The 21,100-nt window shown below is 45.7% G+C and overlaps 1 protein-coding gene and 4 pseudogenes across 1 annotated transcript in view; 4 read left to right on the forward strand and 1 right to left on the reverse strand.

Moving 5' to 3' along the window:
• The window catches only part of CPNE4 (copine 4), a 900,265-nt gene that overhangs the window by 143,917 nt on the left and 735,248 nt on the right, over positions 1 to 21,100 (reverse strand). The gene's annotated exons all lie outside the window — the stretch shown is intronic.
• Positions 11,546 to 11,663, forward strand: LOC134930225 (5S ribosomal RNA; annotated as a pseudogene).
• On the forward strand, positions 11,812 to 11,929 carry LOC134929758 (5S ribosomal RNA; annotated as a pseudogene).
• On the forward strand, positions 14,129 to 14,246 carry LOC134930226 (5S ribosomal RNA; annotated as a pseudogene).
• Positions 14,395 to 14,512, forward strand: LOC134929759 (5S ribosomal RNA; annotated as a pseudogene).

The raw sequence follows: 21,100 nt of genomic DNA on the forward strand, positions 1-21,100 counted from the left end.
TGCTTCATTAACAATCTGACTACAGGCTGTTATATATACCAAAATCTGGTACGGGTACCATCTACATTATATACATTGTTAATCTGTTATATGAAATCACTACACTATTAGGCGCTTGTTCCCTCCCAACTGTTTCCGCAGATATATATATATATATATACAGTGCTTGAAGTAGGGTGGTATACAGCAGTATTGCATACCGCCACGTCGAGCACTGGCAGGTCACCTATAGCGGGAAGATATCTGTGGGGACACTTGTCACCTGTGGCACCCAGGGCTGGCAACATAAATCTTGGGGCCCGATACACCAATATCTGTAGGGGCCCCACAACCCACCTTGATTCTCCCATTTAAAGCAGAAAGTGGCTTTAAAGAAAATAGTGTGTGTGTGTGTGTGTGTGTGTGTATATCTATCTATAGATATATATATCTAGAAATAAAGCAAAAAAACGACCACTGGTGTCAGGTGTAAAGGAACATAATGATAATATTCAAAATACCTCAAAAAGATATATAAATTTATTCTGCATAAGACAGGAATTACTAGTTGAAGCAGAAAAAAATGAATGAAACACATTTGTTTAAAATCCAATTCAAGTAGTAAGAAGTTTAAAAATATCTAAAAATGAAAAGTAAAAAAATGTATAAAGTGCATAAAATAAGTTCTTAACTTAAGTGTGGAGGTCAGTCTAGGAAGCAATCATGGAGTAACCAACGCGTTTCGTCCGCCAGGACTTCATCAAGGGTCTATATATCTTTTTGAGAAATTTTTAATATTATCATATGTTCCTTTACACCTGACAGCAGTGGTCGCTGATGCCCATATTTTCTCTCTCTCTATCTATCTATCTATCTATCTATCTATCTATCTATCTATCTATCTATCTATCTATATACACTCACTAATATGGGCAGCACTCCTCAATAAATATTACATCTTTAGTCAGACGCATACACCCTCCATGCTGGTCTCTGAATCAGGGAATCAGCAAATATAACATCCATATATTGCTGCACTCAGTGCAAAAAGAAGAGTCAGACAGCAGGTCCAATCTACCAACGTTTCAATGCCAGGGCAGCATTTTTGTCAGGATGCTTTATATATATATATATATATATATATATATATATAGATAGATAGATATATATATATAGATATAGATATAGATATAATATATACACAGATAGATATAGACATACCCTCCAAACAGGGCCGGCTCCAGGCCTACTAGCACCCTGAGCGAGAAAATGTAAAAGCGCCCCCCGCTCCCGGAAAAGTGGGTGTGGCCTCTGGAAAAGTGGGCGTGGCCTCAACTTCATATCATCAAACTATAAACATATTTTCACACAATTAGCAGCCTTACACATAGTCACAGTAGTGTTCCTTACACACAATGTCTCCAGTATAGTGCCAGATACACATAATGTGCAGTGCCAGATAGACATGACATGCCCCCCAGCAGTGCCAGCTACACATGACATGCCCCGCAGCAGTGCCAGCTACACATGACATGCCCCGCAGCAGTGCCAGCTACACATGACATGCCCCGCAGCAGTGCCAGCTGCACATGACATGCCCCGAAGCAGTGCCAGCTACACATGACATGCACCGCAGCAGTGCCAGCTAGCCAGCTACACATGACATGCCCCGCAGCAGTGCCAGCTACACATGACATGCCCCCCAGCAGTGCCAGCTACACATGATAGTGTTCACTTTTTAGGGCATGGTGCTGATCACAGGGAGGGCACATTTTTAAGTTAGGAGGGCAAAATGATGTACATACTGCTTGTTGTTCCCATACCTATATGTCAAAGAATGGACAGTGCGCGCCGAAGTCGCGCAGCAAAAATTAAGGGGAGTTACTTCATGGGGAAGGTACGTGGACACATAATAGTGGCAATTTGCATTACACCACACAGTAGTGCAGCTAATACACACTGCACCAGGTACAACCTCCTATACACTTTGCGTCAGGCACAGCACTGAGACACATTGCACCAGGGAGAGCACTGAGACACATTGCCTAGCCACAGACGCCTAGCGGGAACACTACATGACATGCCCCCCAGCAGTGCCAGCTACACGTGACATGCCCCCCAGCAGTGCCAGCTACACGTGACATGCCCCCCAGCAGTGCCAGCTACACGTGACATGCCCCCCAGCAGTGCCAGCTACACGTGACATGCCCCCCAGCAGTGCCAGCTACATAAATGGCCACACAGTGCCAGATATGCACCCACAGTTCAGATACATAAATGCCACCAAAGTGCCAGATACATAAATGCCTCCACAGTGCAGATATGCCCCCCACAGTGCCAGATACATAAATGCCCCCACTGTGCCAGATACATAAGTGCCCACACAGTGCCAGATACATAAGTGCCCCCACAGTGCCAGATATAAAAATGCCCACACAGTGCCAGATATGTCCCCACAGTGCCATATATAAAATTGCCCCCACAGTGCCAGATATGCCCCCACAGGGCCAGATACATAAATGCCCCCAGTGCCAGATACATAAATGCCCACATTGCCAGATGCATAAGTGCCCCCACAGTGCCAGATGCATAAGTGCCCCCACAGTGCCAGATAAATGCCCCCACAGTGCCAGAAATGCCCCCCACAGTGCCAGAAATGCCCCCACAGTGCCAGATATCAGAAATGCCCCCACAGTGCCAGAAATGGCCCCACAGTGCCAGAAATGACCCCAGTGTGCCAGAAATGCCCCCACATTGCCAGAAATGCCCCCACATTGCCAGAAAAGCCCCTACAGTGCCAGAAATGCCCCCACACAGGGCCAGATAAATGCCCCCACAGAGCCAGATATGCCCCCAGTGTGCCAGATATGCCCCCAGTGTGCCAGATATGCCCCCAGTGTGCCAGAAATGCCCCCAGTGTGCCAGAAATGCCCCCAGTGTTCAGATATGCCCCCACGGTGCCAGAAATGCCCCCACATTGCCAGAAATGCCCCCACAGTGCCAGAAATGCCCCCACACAGGGCCAGATAAATGCCCCCACAGAGCCAGATATGCCCCCAGTGTGCCAGAAATGCCCCCAGTGTGCCAGAAATGCCCCCAGTGTTCCAGATATGCCCCCACGGTGCCAGAAATGCCCCCACATTGCCAGAAATGCCCCCACAGTGCCAGAAATGCCCCCACACAGGGCCAGATAAATGCCCCCACAGAGCCAGATATGCCCCCAGTGTGCCAGATATGCCCCCAGTGTGCCAGATATGCCCCCAGTGTGCCAGATATGCCCCCAGTGTGCCAGAAATGCCCCCAGTGTTCCAGATATGCCCCCACGGTGCCAAAAATGCCCCCACATTGCCAGAAATGCCCCCACAGTGCCAGAAATGCCCCCACAGTGCCAGAAATACCCCCACACAGGGCCAGATAAATGCCCCCACAGAGCCAGATATGCCCCCAGTGTGCCAGATATGCCCCCAGTGTGCCAGATATGCCCCCAGTGTGCCAGATATGCCCCCAGTGAGCCAGATATGCCCCCCACAGTGCCAGAAATGCCCCCACGGAGCCAGATATGCCCCCAGTGTGCCAGATAAATGCCCCCACAGTGCGATCCATAAATGTTTGACCCCCCCCCAAATACCTGAGGCGCTGAGTCTGAGAGGGGGAGGAGGAGTGCTGGCGGGAGTGCTGGCGGGAGTGCTGGCGGGCGGGAGAGTGAGGATCCGAGTGTGGGTGGGCGGGTGGCCACTTGTGTGCGCTATGCGCGGCGCCGGCGTCTGACGTTAGACACCGGCGCCGCGCAGCGCACGCCGCACACACGGACGGCGGGGACAACGCTGCTCTGCACACACACACAGGGCCCGCTCCAGCTTCGAATATGGCGGCGCCAGCGCGCGGCTCCCATTAAGGGTGGCGCCCTGCGCGGCCGCTCTATTCGAACATGCCTAGAGCCGGCCCTGCCTCCAAATGTACCTTTTTAGCAGGTACAGTACCTTTTAAATGGTCTGTACCGATCTTTGTCTCTCCCAACTTCCATTGAAAGTATAGGAAGTCTTTTACCCGTGGCCACGCCCCCTTTTCTAATTTGTACCGATTTGTATATACAGTATATACATACCACACATATTTATATACATAAATATGACAGTACTGGTGTGGTGAGGGTTCCATCCAGGCACATAGGGAGCGGAGAAAAAAGGAATTGGATTCCCCAGCACCCTGGATGATAACAGTAACCAGCTATAAATCCCACATGATAATAGAATTCAGAGATCTTCGTTACACATATTTGCGCAAATGTGTGGTTAAGCCCCAAAGCCACCTAGATATAGCGCTAGGGACCCCAAATATACAGAGAGGCCTTGATGCGGCTTTGGGGCTTAACCACACATTTGCGCAAATATGTGTAACGAAGATCTCTGAATTCTATTATCATGTGGGATTTATATCTGGTTACTGTTATCATCCAGGGTGCTGGGGAATCCAATTCCTTTTTTCTTGCTCAGAAATACCCCTTCCTTTCGAGCACCTGAATGATATCACTAAGCTAATTGAGCATTTACCAATCTATATGTCTGTTGTGAGAGGCAGAGAGGTCCTGCATTAGGAGGAGGTGCAGGCCCTGACATGCCACATGGAGCATTATGGGGTTGCTCCAAGGTAGGTAGCTCTTAGCTTAGACATATTTTAGTAAGGAGCCATTATCATGTGGCTCCTTGCTGGTTAATATTAGACCCAGAATGGGGTAATTGAGGTGTGAGGTGTGGTGCCTCTGGACTGGCTGAGCTGGATGGCTTTAGTGTGGCATACCTTTACATTCTATTAACACTTTTCACTTATTAATTTTCTAACACTATTTCTCTATTTTAATTACATTTCATGTTTGTATCACCCTCTCTATAGCTTCGGCTTCCTAAATACTAATTTATTAACACTATAGTTTTTTACACTGGTATGCCACGCTGGGCTTTCTGGCTCATTCTGGTGTTTTGGGGTGCCACACCCTGCACCTAGATATAGCGCTAGGGACCCCAAATATACAGAGAGGCCTTGATGCGGCTTTGGGGCTTAACCACACATTTGCGCAAATATGTGTAACGAAGATCTCTGAATTCTATTATCATGTGGGATTTATATCTGGTTACTGTTATCATCCAGGGTGCTGGGGAATCCAATTCCTTTTTTCTTGCTCAGAAATACCCCTTCCTTTCGAGCACCTGAATGATATCACTAAGCTAATTGAGCATTTACCAATCTATATGTACATAGGGAGCGGAGTTTGACAGAGTAGGGCAGCGGACGGCTGCTATGTGAAGCCCTGACTCGCGCTGTCAGTGTGTTCGGTGTGCTGCTGGGCTGCTCGGCTCTTCGGCAGCAGCAGAAGGGACAGTTGTCTTCTGCAGCCGGCGCGCCGGGCCACCTGGCAGTCTGAAGTCACAGTCCCATCCGGCTGCTTCTTTGATGTGGAGACCCCCGGACCATCATTGTAATAGCAGAGACATGGCGGGGAGGACGCAGCAGGCATATCCTGACAGGTGACTTGGGCCTGGGGGCAGTGGGGGGTTACTGCAGGGGGGCCGCCTGTGCAAACTACAGTATATAATACATCCATTTAGCTGCCGTACTGCCTCTTACCACAAAACCTTGGGGCCCCTCACAACATTGGGGCCCATGACGGGTGTCCCCTTTGACCCCCTGTCGCCGGGCCTGGTGGCCCCATCCCATCCCCCTAAGCGCGTTACCTATCACAGCTTTCTTGCATTACAGAAGCCTGCTGGTACAGCTATTAAAGCAAGAAGAGGCTCCAAGCCCCCACCCAGGAGAAAGGGAGCTCCACCACACACACCAGTGATGCTGCGCACGTCGGAGACAGAGCAGGTCCGCGTCTGGCAGTAAAGTAAGTTAAGCCCTGCACTCCCAGCTGCCACTTGCCAGCCTGCCACATTTGTTTTATTGTAGAGGGGATCGAGTGGAGACAGTCGGGGCTGGCTGGGGGGACAAGACGGATTTGGTATGATTTACCGACAGACGGGATCCCAGCGGTCAGGAGAACGATGCTGGAATCCCGACAGTCGGAATACCAACAGCGCAGGGACGTGCAGTGAGCTAAATAGCTCAGGAGGCACTGACTAGCACCAGAGCCAAATTTACATGCAATATATGAGCCAAAGCGTACATCTGGGTATTATATACAGGTGCATCAGTATAAACGCCTGGAAATTTGGTGAGTTTTGATCAGAGATGTGCGGAAAAGTTAGCCACTGCCTCACCTGCCATAGACTTTTTACTCCAGAGTTTTGACTATAAAAATTATTAGAATAATTCAAAGAAGATATTTCAAACATATTCTTTGTATTTTTCATATACTTTACACAGTTAAAACTCTGGCACAAATGTTAGTATGACAGAAAATGCCCTGCCTCTCCCCACCGCATGTCACTGCAACAGCGGCACATCGAGTCCCTTATATGTGCGCCATGTGCGATGTAATGTGAACAAGACTGTGCTACTGTGTGGAGTAATTTGAAATGTTACTATTGTGTGGCCACGCCCCACTCATTTTTTGCTACGTGCGACTTTATAAAGTATGAGAGGTAGGGCGCGAATTTATAGTTTGCAGGGGGGCACTGAACACCCTTGTACCGGCCCTGCTTGCAGGGTTGGTCCGGAGAAGGTGCAGTGTAAACGGGTTAGCCGTCGATGGGACCCGTTCACCGCATATGGAAGAGGCTGCACTTGAAGATCATTTCATCTCCAATCGCCGCCTCCGCAGATGTCAGCAGTGACATAACCAACCCGGCAATATGCCGGATCGGGATGCTGTCTGAAAGGGGTCTCTTGACAAATCGCACCCAGGAAGCACCCGTGTACATCTCTCGGGTGTGACCCGTCATTTTAGTATAAAAGCGGTATGAGAAAGCAGTCATCACAGGATGTAGGCAACAGGTATAAATTCACATTCAGCATATGCTGCTAATATGGGTTTAAATGAAACCAGCACCTACAAATAACTATAGATGTGCGGCGGGCACTTTTCGTGTTTTGTGTTTTGGTTTTGGATCTGGATCCTCACTCGTGTTTTGGATCTGGATTGGTTTTGCCAAAACTACCCTTTCTGGTTTTGGATCTGGATGATTTTTTTAAAAGAATTTGGGGGTAATTTTGATCCTACTGTATTATTCACCTCAATAACATTAATTTCCACTCATTTCCAGTCAATTCTGAACACCTCACAACATTATTTTTAGGCCAAAAGGTCACACCGAGGTAGCTGGATGACTTTGCTAAGCGACACAAGTAGGCAGCATAAACACCTGGCCCATTTAGGAGTTGCTCTGCAGTGGCAGACAGGATGGCACTTAAAGAAACTAGGCCCCAAAGAGCACATCATGCAAAGAAGAAAAAGAGGTGTAATGAGGTAGCTGTATGACTAAGCTAAGCGACACAAGTGTGCGGCAAAAACACCTGGCCCATAAAGGAGTGGCACTGCAGTGGCAGATAGGATGGCACTTAAAAAAACTAGGCCCCAAACAGCACAACATGCAAAGAAGTAAAAGAGGTGCAATGAGGTAGCTGTATGACTAAGCTAAGCAACACATGTGTGAGGCACAAACACCTGGTCCATCTAGGAGTGGCACTGCAGTGTCAGACAGGATGGCACCTAAAAAAACTAGGCCCCAAACAGCACATCATACAAAGAAGTAAAAGAGGTGCAATGAGGTAGCTGTATGACTAAGCTAAGCGACACAAGTGTGCGGCACAAACACCTGGCCCATCTAGGAGTGGCACTGCAGTGGCAGACAGGATGGCACTTAAAGAAACTAGGCCCCAAACAGCACATCATGCAAAAAAGTAAGAGATAAGATAAGAATAAATTATTGTCACTATAGCATGAACATGTATAGCGAAATTACATACAGTTCGCTCATGTCATATTATAAAATAAAAAAAATACACCATAAATAAAATTATCAAAGCTGAGAATTCAAGATAACAATCACAGAAGGGAAGAAGCTATTCCTCAACCTGCTGGTTCGACATCCTAAACACCTATAACGTCTCCCCGACGGCAAGAGGGAAAAAAACACATTACAAGGATGACCTCTATCTTCAATCATCTTAATTGCCTTCGACAGACTCCTTGCAGTGAGTACATCCGCCAACCTAGGCAAAGATTGGCCAATGATCCTCTCTGCAGATTTAATCACTCTGTCCAAGGCAACGAGATCAGAACACTTGGCATTACCATACCACACCGTGATCGCGTAGGTCAGCAAGCGCTCAATCACGCAGCGGTAAAAATTAACAAGAGTCGATTGCTGCAGAGCTGCTGCTTGGAGCTTCCGTAAGAAGAAAAGACGTTGCTGGGCCTTCCCAACCACTGACGTGATATACAGAGACCATGATAAGTCCTCAGTAAATTTAATACCCAAGATTTTCACATCGGTAACCGTATCCACCTCCTCACCATTCAATATCAGCGGACGAATGCTGGTTTTCTGAAGTCTATAACAACCTCCTTAGTTTTCATACCATTTAGCAACAGGTTATTTTTTACCACCCACTCAGCGAATCTTCTCACTTCCTCTCTGTAACTACTCTCATCTCCTCTAGTTATCAAACCCACTAAAGTGGTATCATCCGCAAACTTTATCACAGAGATTGTTTCCGAAATAGACTCATAGTCGGAGGTATACAAGGAGTATAAAAAACGGCTGAAAACGCAACCCTGCAGAACTCCTATGTTTAATACCAATTCTGAAGACAAGTCAGAGCCCAGTCTGACTGTCTGCGGATGATCCATCAGGAAATCCAACAGCCAATTACATATGGCCATGTCATATCCGATCTCTGAAAGCTTGTTTATTAACACCGCTGGTACTACCGTGTTAAAGGTAGAGATGAGCGGGTTCGGTTCTCCGAGATCTGAACCCCCCCGAACTTCACCTATTTTACACGGTTACGAGGCAGCCTCGGATCTTCCCGCTTTGCTCGGTTAACCCGAACGCGCGCAAGCGTCATCATCCCGCTGTCGGATTCTCGCGAGATTCGTATTCTATATAAAGAGCCGTGTGTCGCCGCCATTTTCACTCGTGCATTGGAGATTGAACGGAGAGGACGTGGCTGCGTTCTATCCCTGAAAACCTCCATAATCTGTGCTCAGTGTGCTGCAAATATCTGTGCTCAGTGTGCTGCAAATATCTGTGCTCAGTGTGCTGAAAATATCTACGTTCTCTGCCTGAAAATGCTCCATATCTGTGCTCAGTGTGCTGCAAATATCTGTGCTCAGTGTGCTGCATTGTGGGGACTGGGGACCACCAGTATATAATTATAGTAGTACAGTACAGTAGGCCATTGCTGTATCTTGCAGCTCTGTGTCAGGTATACTATCTCTGTGCTGCATTATTGTGACCAGTATATAGTAGGACAGTGCAGCATTTTTGTGACGAGCAGTATACATATAGTACAGTACAGTAGGCCATTGCTGTATCTTGCAGCTCTGTGTCAAGTATACTATCTCTGTGCTGCATTATTGTGAGCAGTATATAGAAGGACAGTGCAGCATTTTGGTGACCAGCAGTATACATATAGTACAGTACAGTAGGCCATTGCTGTATCTTGCAGCTCTGTGTCAAGTATACTATCTCTGTGCTGCATTATTGTGAGCAGTATATAGTAGGACAGTGCAGCATTTTGGTGACCAGCAGTATACATATAGTACAGTACAGTAGGCCATTGCTGTATCTTGCAGCTCTGTGTCACTTCTAGTATCCTGAGCAGTGCTCAATATCTGCTGCATTGTTGTGACCAGTATGTATACTGTACTGTGCAACATGTGTTATACACCTGGAGATTTTATACATCCTGTAATCTGTACTGAGCGATGTGTGAGATACACCTGAGGATTATACACCCTGTATACTGTACTGTGCAACGTTTGTGATACATCTGGTGATTATACACCCTGTATACTGTACTGAGCGATGTGGGAGATACACCTTGGGATTATACACCCTATATACTGTGCTGTGCGATGTGTGTTATACACCTGGTGATTATACATCCTGTAATCTGTACTGAGCGATGTGTGAGATACACCTTGGGATTATACACCCTATATACTGTACTGTGTGATGTGTGAGATACACCTGGGGATTGTACACCCTATATACTGTACTGTGTGATGTGTAAGATACACCTGGGGATTGTACACCCTATATACTGTACTGTGTGATGTGTGAGATACACCTGGGGATTGTACACCCTATATACTGTACTGTGTGATGTGTGAGATACATCTGGGGATTGTACACCCTATATACTGTACTGTGTGATGTGTGAGATACACCTGGGGATTGTACACCCTATATACTGTACTGTGTGATGTGTGAGATACACCTGGGGATTATACACCCTATATACTGTACTGAGCGATGTGTGAGATACACCTCTCAAGCCCGAATAGGTGAAACGTACGTTGAGAACGTCCATAGTGACGTCATCGCGGCTACGCCCAGTCCGGAAGCGGGCGGCCGCGCTCGTCACTACAGCGGGACTTCGGACAGAGGAAACCAGCACAGCATCCGCCGCATACCTTGCGGCCGTGGTAACTAACACTAGACCACCAGGGTTTCAAGCGCACTACGGCAGAAAGTATTAGAGCTTCAGTACACTACGGGAATTTATCCCTTGCCTAATACTGACCATATACCCGTTTTTGCGCTGCCGTGTTATCTCTTTGCTGTCACTTATACTAAGGTGAATCTCATTAGTCCACCAGGGTTTAAATTTATGCTTATACTCACCATTTGTTTGCAAAGAGTTGACAGCTTACCCAATGAGAGTGGTAACAGATACTAGACCTCTGTATACCACTACACTCTCCTCTGTCTCAGAATTGTGTTTATCTTGCACTTATTCCCCGCCTATGCCTCTATGATTTTTGTATTATTTGTGATATATTTCCCTGATTTTCTTACAATCTTATTTATGGTAGCATTTCTCATTTATCTGCATTTATTTTCTATTTTCAATTTTCTAGTATTAATTAATCTCATTCATACGATTGTACCATTTGTGAGCCAGCCTTGAGCTCTGTATCAGCATTTGAGCACTCATCTGACCTCCCTCCAGGAGATTGGTGACTATAGTGCAATTAGTTACCTGATTATTATTATTATTATTATTTTTTGAGTCAGCTCTGAACTCTGCTCTTCGATAATTGGCATAGTTCACTCTCACTATAAAGGCTATATATTTCATTTCATTTGTAAGTCAGCCTTGAGCTTTTTGCCAGCATATAACCATTTACCTGTTTTCCCTTAGGGGACTAACAATTACAAAATTGTTTATGGATACAGCTATACACATACACAGTACATATCCATGAGAGCTCATTATTTGTAAAAAACTCTACCTACTACATTACACCACCAAAAAAATCCCAGACACTCAGAACTATCCTGACATACTTTTGTCTGGAAATACCATTTTGAGACTGTCCATAGCCTCGGTTGAGTGTGAAGTACAGCAAGCAGAGTGTGTATATTCCCCCATCTCATACATTTCCTCTACAGTGGCCCACGGCCATACTACCCTGAATACGCCCGATCCTGTCCAATTTCGGAAGCTAAGCAGGCATGGCCTGGTCAGTACTAGGAAGGTGTACCTCCTGAGAATACCAGGTGCAGTGGGCCCTTTAATAAGGAAAAATCCCATCCGACATTTCATGCATCCCTGCTTCTGGAAAAACCCTCCCAGACTATTCATGGTTTTGACTTATGTTCGGTACAGACAATAGGAGTCGATTTCCTCCGATTTCTTTTCTCACATTTTCAATAACAGGCCCACGGCCATACTACCCTGAATACGCCCGATCTTGTCCGATCTCGGAAGCTAAGCAGGTATGGCCTGGTCAGTATCAGGAAGGGAAACCTCCTGAGAATACCAGGTGCAGTGGGCCCCCCCCTATTATTCCTATTATTCTTTATTGCTATCTCTCCTTACCTTAACCCAACCTTGCTACCATATCATGTTACAATTAATACCTTCATCATAAGGCATGTACAGTGACTCCTCTGGATACCCTTACTTCATCAGAAATCCATGGTATCCATGCAACACATTTTTTCTGATATTTTCACCTTCCTTCATTACCTTGTACCTCATTTGTTAAAAAGGTCAAACAAGGTTTTTACTCCAAACATCAGACACGAGTCTTATAATTATTTCACATTTATTTTATTCAAGAAACAATTAAAGGTTAAGTTTTATCTCATTTCATCATTCATTTCACTTTACATATACTAATTATTACAAACGAGTGCTCCCAAACAAGGGTTTTTTGTCTTTTCTCTCCTTTTCAATTGTAGTCTAGTCTACAAAATTCCTGGGAGCACCGCCAATCACAAGCAGTTCAAAATCTTTTTTTCAACTGCATATATATTGGTTTTTTATCTTTGATGTCATCTCTATATTACGTTTAGATTGCTAAGACTAGTGCGGCTCCACACTGAATTGATGTGTGAGATACACCTGGGGATTGTACACCCTATATACTGTACTGTGTGATGTGTGAGATACACCTGGGGATTATACACCCTATATACTGTAGTGTGCGATGTGTGTGATACACCTGGGGATTATACACCCGATATACTGTACTGCGCGATGTGTGTTATACACCTGGGGATTATACATCCTGTAATCTATACTGAGCGATGTGTGAGATACACCTGGGGATTATACACCCTATATACTGTACTGTGTGATGTGTGAGATACACCTGGGGATTATACACCCTATATACTGTACTGTGTGATGTGTGAGATACACCTGGGGATTGTACACCCTATATACTGTACTGTGTGATGTGTGAGATACATCTGGGGATTGTACACCCTATATACTGTACTGTGTGATGTGTGAGATACACCTGGGGATTGTACACCCTATATACTGTACTGTGTGATGTGTGAGATACACCTGGGGATTATACACCCTATATACTGTACTGAGCGATGTGTGAGATACACCTCTCAAGCCCGAATAGGTGAAACGTACGTTGAGAACGTCCATAGTGACGTCATCGCGGCTACGCCCAGTCCGGAAGCGGGCGGCCGCGCTCGTCACTACAGCGGGACTTCGGACAGAGGAAACCAGCACAGCATCCGCCGCATACCTTGCGGCCGTGGTAACTAACACTAGACCACCAGGGTTTCAAGCGCACTACGGCAGAAAGTATTAGAGCTTCAGTACACTACGGGAATTTATCCCTTTCCTAATACTGACCATATACCCGTTTTTGCGCTGCCGTGTTATCTCTTTGCTGTCACTTATACTAAGGTGAATCTCATTAGTCCACCAGGGTTTAAATTTATGCTTATACTCACCATTTGTTTGCAAAGAGTTGACAGCTTACCCAATGAGAGTGGTAACAGATACTAGACCTCTGTATACCACTACACTCTCCTCTGTCTCAGAATTGTGTTTATCTTGCACTTATTCCCCGCCTATGCCTCTATGATTTTTGTATTATTTGTGATATATTTCCCTGATTGTCTTACAATCTTATTTATGGTAGCATTTCTCATTTATCTGCATTTATTTTCTATTTTCAATTTTCTAGTATTAATTAATCTCATTCATATGATTGTACCATTTGTGAGCCAGCCTTGAGCTCTGTATCAGCATTTGAGCACTCATCTGACCTCCCTCCAGGAGATTGGTGACTATAGTGCAATTAGTTACCTGATTATTATTATTATTATTTTTTGAGTCAGCTCTGAACTCTGCTCTTCGATAATTGGCATAGTTCACTCTCACTATAAAGGCTATATATTTCATTTCATTTGTAAGTCAGCCTTGAGCTTTTTGCCAGCATATAACCATTTACCTGTTTTCCCTTAGGGGACTAACAATTACAAAATTGTTTATGGATACAGCTATACACATACACAGTACATATCCATGAGAGCTCATTATTTGTAAAAAACTCTACCTACTACATTACACCACCAAAAAAATCCCAGACACTCAGAACTATCCTGACATACTTTTGTCTGGAAATACCATTTTGAGACTGTCCATAGCCTCGGTTGAGTGTGAAGTACAGCAAGCAGAGTGTGTATATTCCCCCATCTCATACATTTCCTCTACAGTGGCCCACGGCCATACTACCCTGAATACGCCCGATCCTGTCCAATTTCGGAAGCTAAGCAGGCATGGCCTGGTCAGTACTAGGAAGGTGTACCTCCTGAGAATACCAGGTGCAGTGGGCCCTTTAATAAGGAAAAATCCCATCCGACATTTCATGCATCCCTGCTTCTGGAAAAACCCTCCCAGACTATTCATGGTTTTGACTTATGTTCGGTACAGACAATAGGAGTCGATTTCCTCCGATTTCTTTTCTCACATTTTCAATAACAGGCCCACGGCCATACTACCCTGAATACGCCCGATCTTGTCCGATCTCGGAAGCTAAGCAGGTATGGCCTGGTCAGTATCAGGAAGGGAAACCTCCTGAGAATACCAGGTGCAGTGGGCCCCCCCCCATTATTCCTATTATTCTTTATTGCTATCTCTCCTTACCTTAACCCAACCTTGCTACCATATCATGTTACAATTAATACCTTCATCATAAGGCATGTACAGTGACTCCTCTGGATACCCTTACTTCATCAGAAATCCATGGTATCCATGCAACACATTTTTTCTGATATTTTCACCTTCCTTCATTACCTTGTACCTCATTTGTTAAAAAGGTCAAACAAGGTTTTTACTCCAAACATCAGACACGAGTCTTATAATTATTTCACATTTATTTTATTCAAGAAACAATTAAAGGTTAAGTTTTATCTCATTTCATCATTCATTTCACTTTACATATACTAATTATTACAAACGAGTGCTCCCAAACAAGGGTTTTTTGTCTTTTCTCTCCTTTTCAATTGTAGTCTAGTCTACAAAATTCCTGGGAGCACCGCCAATCACAAGCAGTTCAAAATCTTTTTTTCAACTGCATATATATTGGTTTTTTATCTTTGATGTCATCTCTATATTACGTTTAGATTGCTAAGACTAGTGCGGCTCCACACTGAATTGATGTGTGAGATACACCTGGGGATTGTACACCCTATATACTGTACTGTGTGATGTGTGAGATACACCTGGGGATTATACACCCTATATACTGTAGTGTGCGATGTGTGTGATACACCTGGGGATTATACACCCGATATACTGTACTGCGCGATGTGTGTTATACACCTGGGGATTATACATCCTGTAATCTATACTGAGCGATGTGTGAGATACACCTGGGGATTATACACCCTATATACTGTACTGTGTGATGTGTGAGATACACCTGGGGATTATACACCCTATATACTGTACTGAGCGATGTGTGAGATACACCTGGGGATTATACACCCGATATACTGTACTGTGCGATGTGTGTTATACACCTGGGGATTATACATCCTGTAATCTGTACTGAGCGATGTGTGAGATACACCTGGGGATTATACACCCAATATACTGTACTGTATAATGTGTGAGATACACCTGGGTATTATACACCCTATATTATTATTATTATCCTTTATTTATATGGCGCCACAAGGGTTCCGCAGCGCCCAATTACAGAGTACATAAATAATCAAACAGGAAAACGGCAATTTACAGTTGATGACAGTATAGGACAAGTACAGGGTAAATAAACATAGTTACATCAGCAGATGACACTGGAATAAGTATCAGGTGGCAGAAGACTGCTGGATGTGGTACAGTTGAAGATTATTAAAGTAAGACAAAGGATAAGCACATGAGGGAAGAGGGCCCTGCTCGTGAGAGTTTACAATCTAAAGGGGAGGGGTAGACAGACATGGGTGACACAGATGGGGTACATAGAGAACGTGGAACAGAGGGTTAGGAAGCGATTTGGCTGGGTTTGGTGAAGAAGTGGACCCCCAGAAGGCACAAGTCAATACTTAACATTGCAACATTTTACTGGGCTATGCAGGAGAAAATTAAAAATAGCGGGAAAAAAAAAAAGAATCGATAACTTCTACCGCTTTCAAAAAGGTCAATGGAAGCTGAAATAATGGACAACTACCTCATGGAAGCCAGATACAGTATACCAAACAGTACTTAGCAGAGTTAGGAATGAGTGCTTATGAAATACAGTAAAATTTTGTCATAATATTTCAGAAACTGCATGGCTGGTCTCTTGCACTCTTTTGCTCTAATACACCACCTGCTTTAGGATTTATATTCAAAAACATTATGGGGTAAATTTACTAACATTCGTATTTTCCCGTTTCAGGTCAAAGTTCAATCACGAATGACATCGAAAGTGTAAAACTGCAACTTTTTGAATTTATTACGACTAATTTACTAAGCTGTCGTATTCGGGTTTTTCTTTTGTTCCGATGTCGATGTCATTCGTGTTTTTTTTTTTTTTTTTACGGCAGTGATTAGCAAAACACTGACGACTTTTTAAAAATGAATCTCGGCCGGATCTGTGTGATCCGTGCTGGGGTTCATTTTTTTTTTTTTTAATTAAACAGTGTAAAATCAAAATAAAAATTGCGTGGGGTCCCCCCTCCTAAGCATAACCAGCCTCGGGCTCTTTGAGCCGATCCTAGTTGCAGAAATATTGGGGGAAAAATGACAGGGGTTCCCCCATATTTAAGCAACCAGCATCGGGCTCTGCGCCTGGTCCTGGTTCCAAAAAAGATTTATTACATACATGCACACAAACATACATACATACTTACCTTATGTTCACACGCAGGTCGGTCCTCTTCTCCAGTAGAATCCAAGGGGTACCTGTTGAATAAATTCTACTCACCAGATCCAGGGTCCCAGGGTCCTCGGGGCAACCATTTGTAATCCAGGTACTTGAATAAAATAACAAAACGGATACCCGAGCCACGAACTGAAAGGGGCCCCATGTTTTCACATGGGACTCCTTTCCCCGAATGCCAGAAACCCACTCTGACTTCTGTCTAAGTGGGTTTCTTCAGCCAATCACGGAGCGCCACGTTGTAGCACTCTCCTGATCGGCTGTGTGCTCATGTCCTGACTGACAGGCGGCACACGGCAGTGTTACAATGTAGCGCCTATGCGCTCCATTGTAACCAATGGTGGGAACTTTCTGCCCTGCGGTTGACCTAAAGTGACGTCACCGCTGAGCAGAAAGTTCCCACCATTGGTTACAATGGAGCGCATAGGCGCTACATTGTAACACTGCCGTGTGCCGCCTGTCACTCAGTACAGGAGCACACAGCCGATCAGGAGAGTGCTACAACGTGGCACTCTCCTGTCAATTTTTCCCCCATATTTCTGCAACCAGGATCGGCTCAAAGAGCCTGAGGCTGGTTATGCTTAGGAGGGGGGACCCCACGCAATTTTTTTTTTGGAAAAAAAACACTTTCCCACCCCTTCCCACTGATAGACATGCACGGATCTCATGGATCCCTGCATGCCTATGCAATCACGAATATAAAAAGCAGGTCTGCTTTTTTTTAGCACTTTTTTGCGATTTGTAATTTTTCACGGCAGTGTTTTCCTCTTTGGAGATTTGCACTTTTTAGTAAATTACCGAGTTCTACTAATTTGCTGGCGTATTTTGACCGATGGTGTATTCATTCGTATTTTTTTACAACTACTTCCAAAAAAATACGAATGCCCTCATCTCTGCCGTGATTTGAGTTTAGTAAATTACCGAGATGACACTTTGAAGAAAAAACGGCATCTCGGTCAAAATCGGGACCTTAGTAAATTTACCCCTATGGGGTAAATTTACTAACATTCGTAATTTTCGGAAAAAGGTCAAAGTTCAATCACGAATGACATCGAAAGTGTAAAACTGCAACTTTTTGAATTTATTACGCCTAATTTACTAAGCTGTCGTATTCGGATTTTTCATTTGTTCCGATGTCGATGTCATTCGGGTTTTTTTCACGTTTTTTACGGCAGTGATTAGCAAAACACTGCCGACTTTATCACAATGAATCTCGGCCGGATCTGTGTGATCCGTGCTGGGGTTAATTTTTTTTTTTTTTTAAATAAACACTGTAAAACTTTTAAAAAAATTGCGTGGGGTCCCCCCTCCTAAGCATAACCAGCCTCGGGCTCTTTGAGCCGATCCTGGTTGCAGAAATATGGGGAAAAAAATGACATGGGTTCCCCCATATTTAAGCAACCAGCATCGGGCTCTGCGCCTGGTCCTGGTTCCAAAAATACGGGGGACAAAAAGAGTAGGGGTCCCCCGTATTTTTAAAACCAGCACCGGGCTCCACTAGCTGGACAGATAATGCCACAGCCGGGGGTCACTTTTATATAGTGCCCTGCGGCCGTGGCATCAAAAATCCAACTAGTCACCCCTGGCCGGGGTACCCTGGGGGAGTGGGGACCCCTTCAATCAAGGGGTCCCCCCCCCAGCCACCCAAGGGCCAGGGGTGAAGCCCGAGGCTGTCCCCCCCATCCAATTGGCTGCGGATGGGGGGCTGATAGCCTTTTGTGAAAATGAAAAGATATTGTTTTTAGTAGCAGTACTACAAGGCCCAGCAAGCCTCCCCCGCATGCTGGTACTTGGAGAACCACAAGTACCAGCATGCGGCGGAAAAACGGGCCCGCTGGTACCTGTAGTACTACTACTAAAAAAATACCCAAAAAAAGACAATACACACACACACCTTGAAAGTAAAGTTTTATTACATACAACCACACAAACATACATACATACTTACCTTATGTTCACACGCAGGTCAGTCCTCTTCTCCAGTAGAATCCAAGGGGTACCTGTTGAATAAATTCTACTCACCAGATCCAGGGTCCCAGGGTCCTCGGGGCAACCATTTGTAATCCAGGTACTTGAATAAAATAACAAACCGCAGACCCGAGCCACGAACTGAAAGGGGCCCCATGTTTTCACATGGGACTCCTTTCCCCGAATGCCAGAAACCCACTCTGACTTCTGTCTAAGTGGGTTTCTTCAGCCAATCAGGGAGCGCCACGTTGTAGCACTCTCCTGATCGGCTGTGTGCTCCTGTCCTGACTGACAGGCGGCACACGGCAGTGTTACAATGTAGCGCCTATGCGCTTCATTGTAACCAATGGTGGGAACTTTCTGCCCTGCGGTTGACCTAAAGTGACGTCACCGCTGAGCAGAAAGTTCCCACCATTGGTTACAATGGAGCGCATAGGCGCTAGAGATGAGCGCCGGAAATTTTTCGGGTTTTGTGTTTTGGTTTTGGGTTCGGTTCCGCGGCCGTGTTTTGGGTTCGACCGCGTTTTGGCAAAACCTAACCGAATTTTTTTTTGTCGGATTCGGGTGGGTTTTGGATTCGGGTGTTTTTTTCCAAAAAACCTAAAAAACAGCTTAAATCATAGAATTTGGGGGTCATTTTGATCCCAAAGTATTATTAACCTCAAAAACCATCATTTCCACTCATTTTCAGTCTATTCTGAATACCTCACACCTCACAATATTATTTTTAGTCCTAAAATTTGCACCGAGGTCGCTGGATGACTAAGCTAAGCGACCCGAGTGGCCGACACAAACACCTGGCCCATCTAGGAGTGGCACTGCAGTGTCACGCAGGATGTCCCTTCCAAAAAACCCTCCCCAAACAGCACATGACGCAAAGAAAAAAAGAGGCGCAATGAGGTAGCTGTGTGAGTAAGAAAAGCGACCCTAGTGGCCGACACAAACACCGGGCCCATCTAGGAGTGGCACTGCAGTGTCACGCAGGATGTCCCTTCCAAAAAACCCTCCCCAAACAGCACATGACGCAAAGAAAAAAAGAGGCGCAATGAGGTCGCTGTGTGAGTAAGATAAGCGACCCTAGTGGCCGACACAAACACCGGGCCCATCTAGGAGTGGCACTGCAGTGTCACGCAGGATGTCCCTTCCAAAAAACCCTCCCCAAACAGCACATGACGCAAAGAAAAAAAGAGGCGCAATGAGGTAGCTGTGTGAGTAAGATAAGCGACCCTAGTGGCCGACACAAACACCGGGCCCATCTAGGAGTGGCACTGCAGTGTCACGCAGGATGTCCCTTCCAAAAAACCCTCCCCAAACAGCACATGACGCAAAGAAAAAAAGAGGCGCAATGAGGTAGCTGTGTGAGTAAGATAAGCGACCCTAGTGGCCGACACAAACACCGGGCCCATCTAGGAGTGGCACTGCAGTGTCACGCAGGATGGCCCTTCCAAAAAACCCTCCCCAAACAGCACATGACGCAAAGAAAAAAAGAGGCGCAATGAGGTAGCTGTGTGAGTAAGATAAGCGACCCTAGTGGCCGACACAAACACCGGGCCCATCTAGGAGTGGCACTGCAGTGTCACGCAGGATGGCCCTTCCAAAAAACCCTCCCCAAACAGCACATGACGCAAAGAAAAAAAGAGGCGCAATGAGGTAGCTGTGTGAGTAAGATAAGCGACCCTAGTGGCCGACACAAACACCGGGCCCATCTAGGAGTGTCACTGCAGTGTCACGCAGGATGTCCCTTCCAAAAAACCCTCCCCAAACAGCACATGACGCAAAGAAAAAAAGAGGCGCAATGAGGTAGCTGTGTGAGTAAGATAAGCGACCCTAGTGGCCGACACAAACACCGGGCCCATCTAGGAGTGGCACTGCAGTGTCACGCAGGATGGCCCTTCCAAAAAACCCTCCCCAAACAGCACATGACGCAAAGAAAAAAAGAGGCGCAATGAGGTAGCTGTGTGATTAAGATAAGCGACCCTAGTGGCCGACACAAACACCGGGCCCATCTAGGAGTGGCACTGCAGTGTCACGCAGGATGTCTCTTCCAAAAAACCCTCCCCAAACAGCACATGACGCAAAGAAAAAAAGAGGCGCAATGAGGTAGCTGTGTGAGTAAGATAAGCGACCCTAGTGGCCGACACAAACACCGGGCCCATCTAGGAGTGGCACTGCAGTGTCACGCAGGATGGCCCTTCCAAAAAACCCTCCCCAAACAGCACATGACGCAAAGAAAAAAAGAGGCGCAATGAGGTAGCTGTGTGAGTAAGATAAGCGACCCTAGTGGCCGACACAAACACCGGGCCCATCTAGGAGTGGCACTGCAGTGTCACGCAGGATGGCCCTTCCAAAAAACCC

Source organism: Pseudophryne corroboree, chromosome 5, assembly GCF_028390025.1.
Source record: "Pseudophryne corroboree isolate aPseCor3 chromosome 5, aPseCor3.hap2, whole genome shotgun sequence".
Taxonomy (NCBI): Eukaryota; Metazoa; Chordata; class Amphibia; order Anura; family Myobatrachidae; genus Pseudophryne; species Pseudophryne corroboree.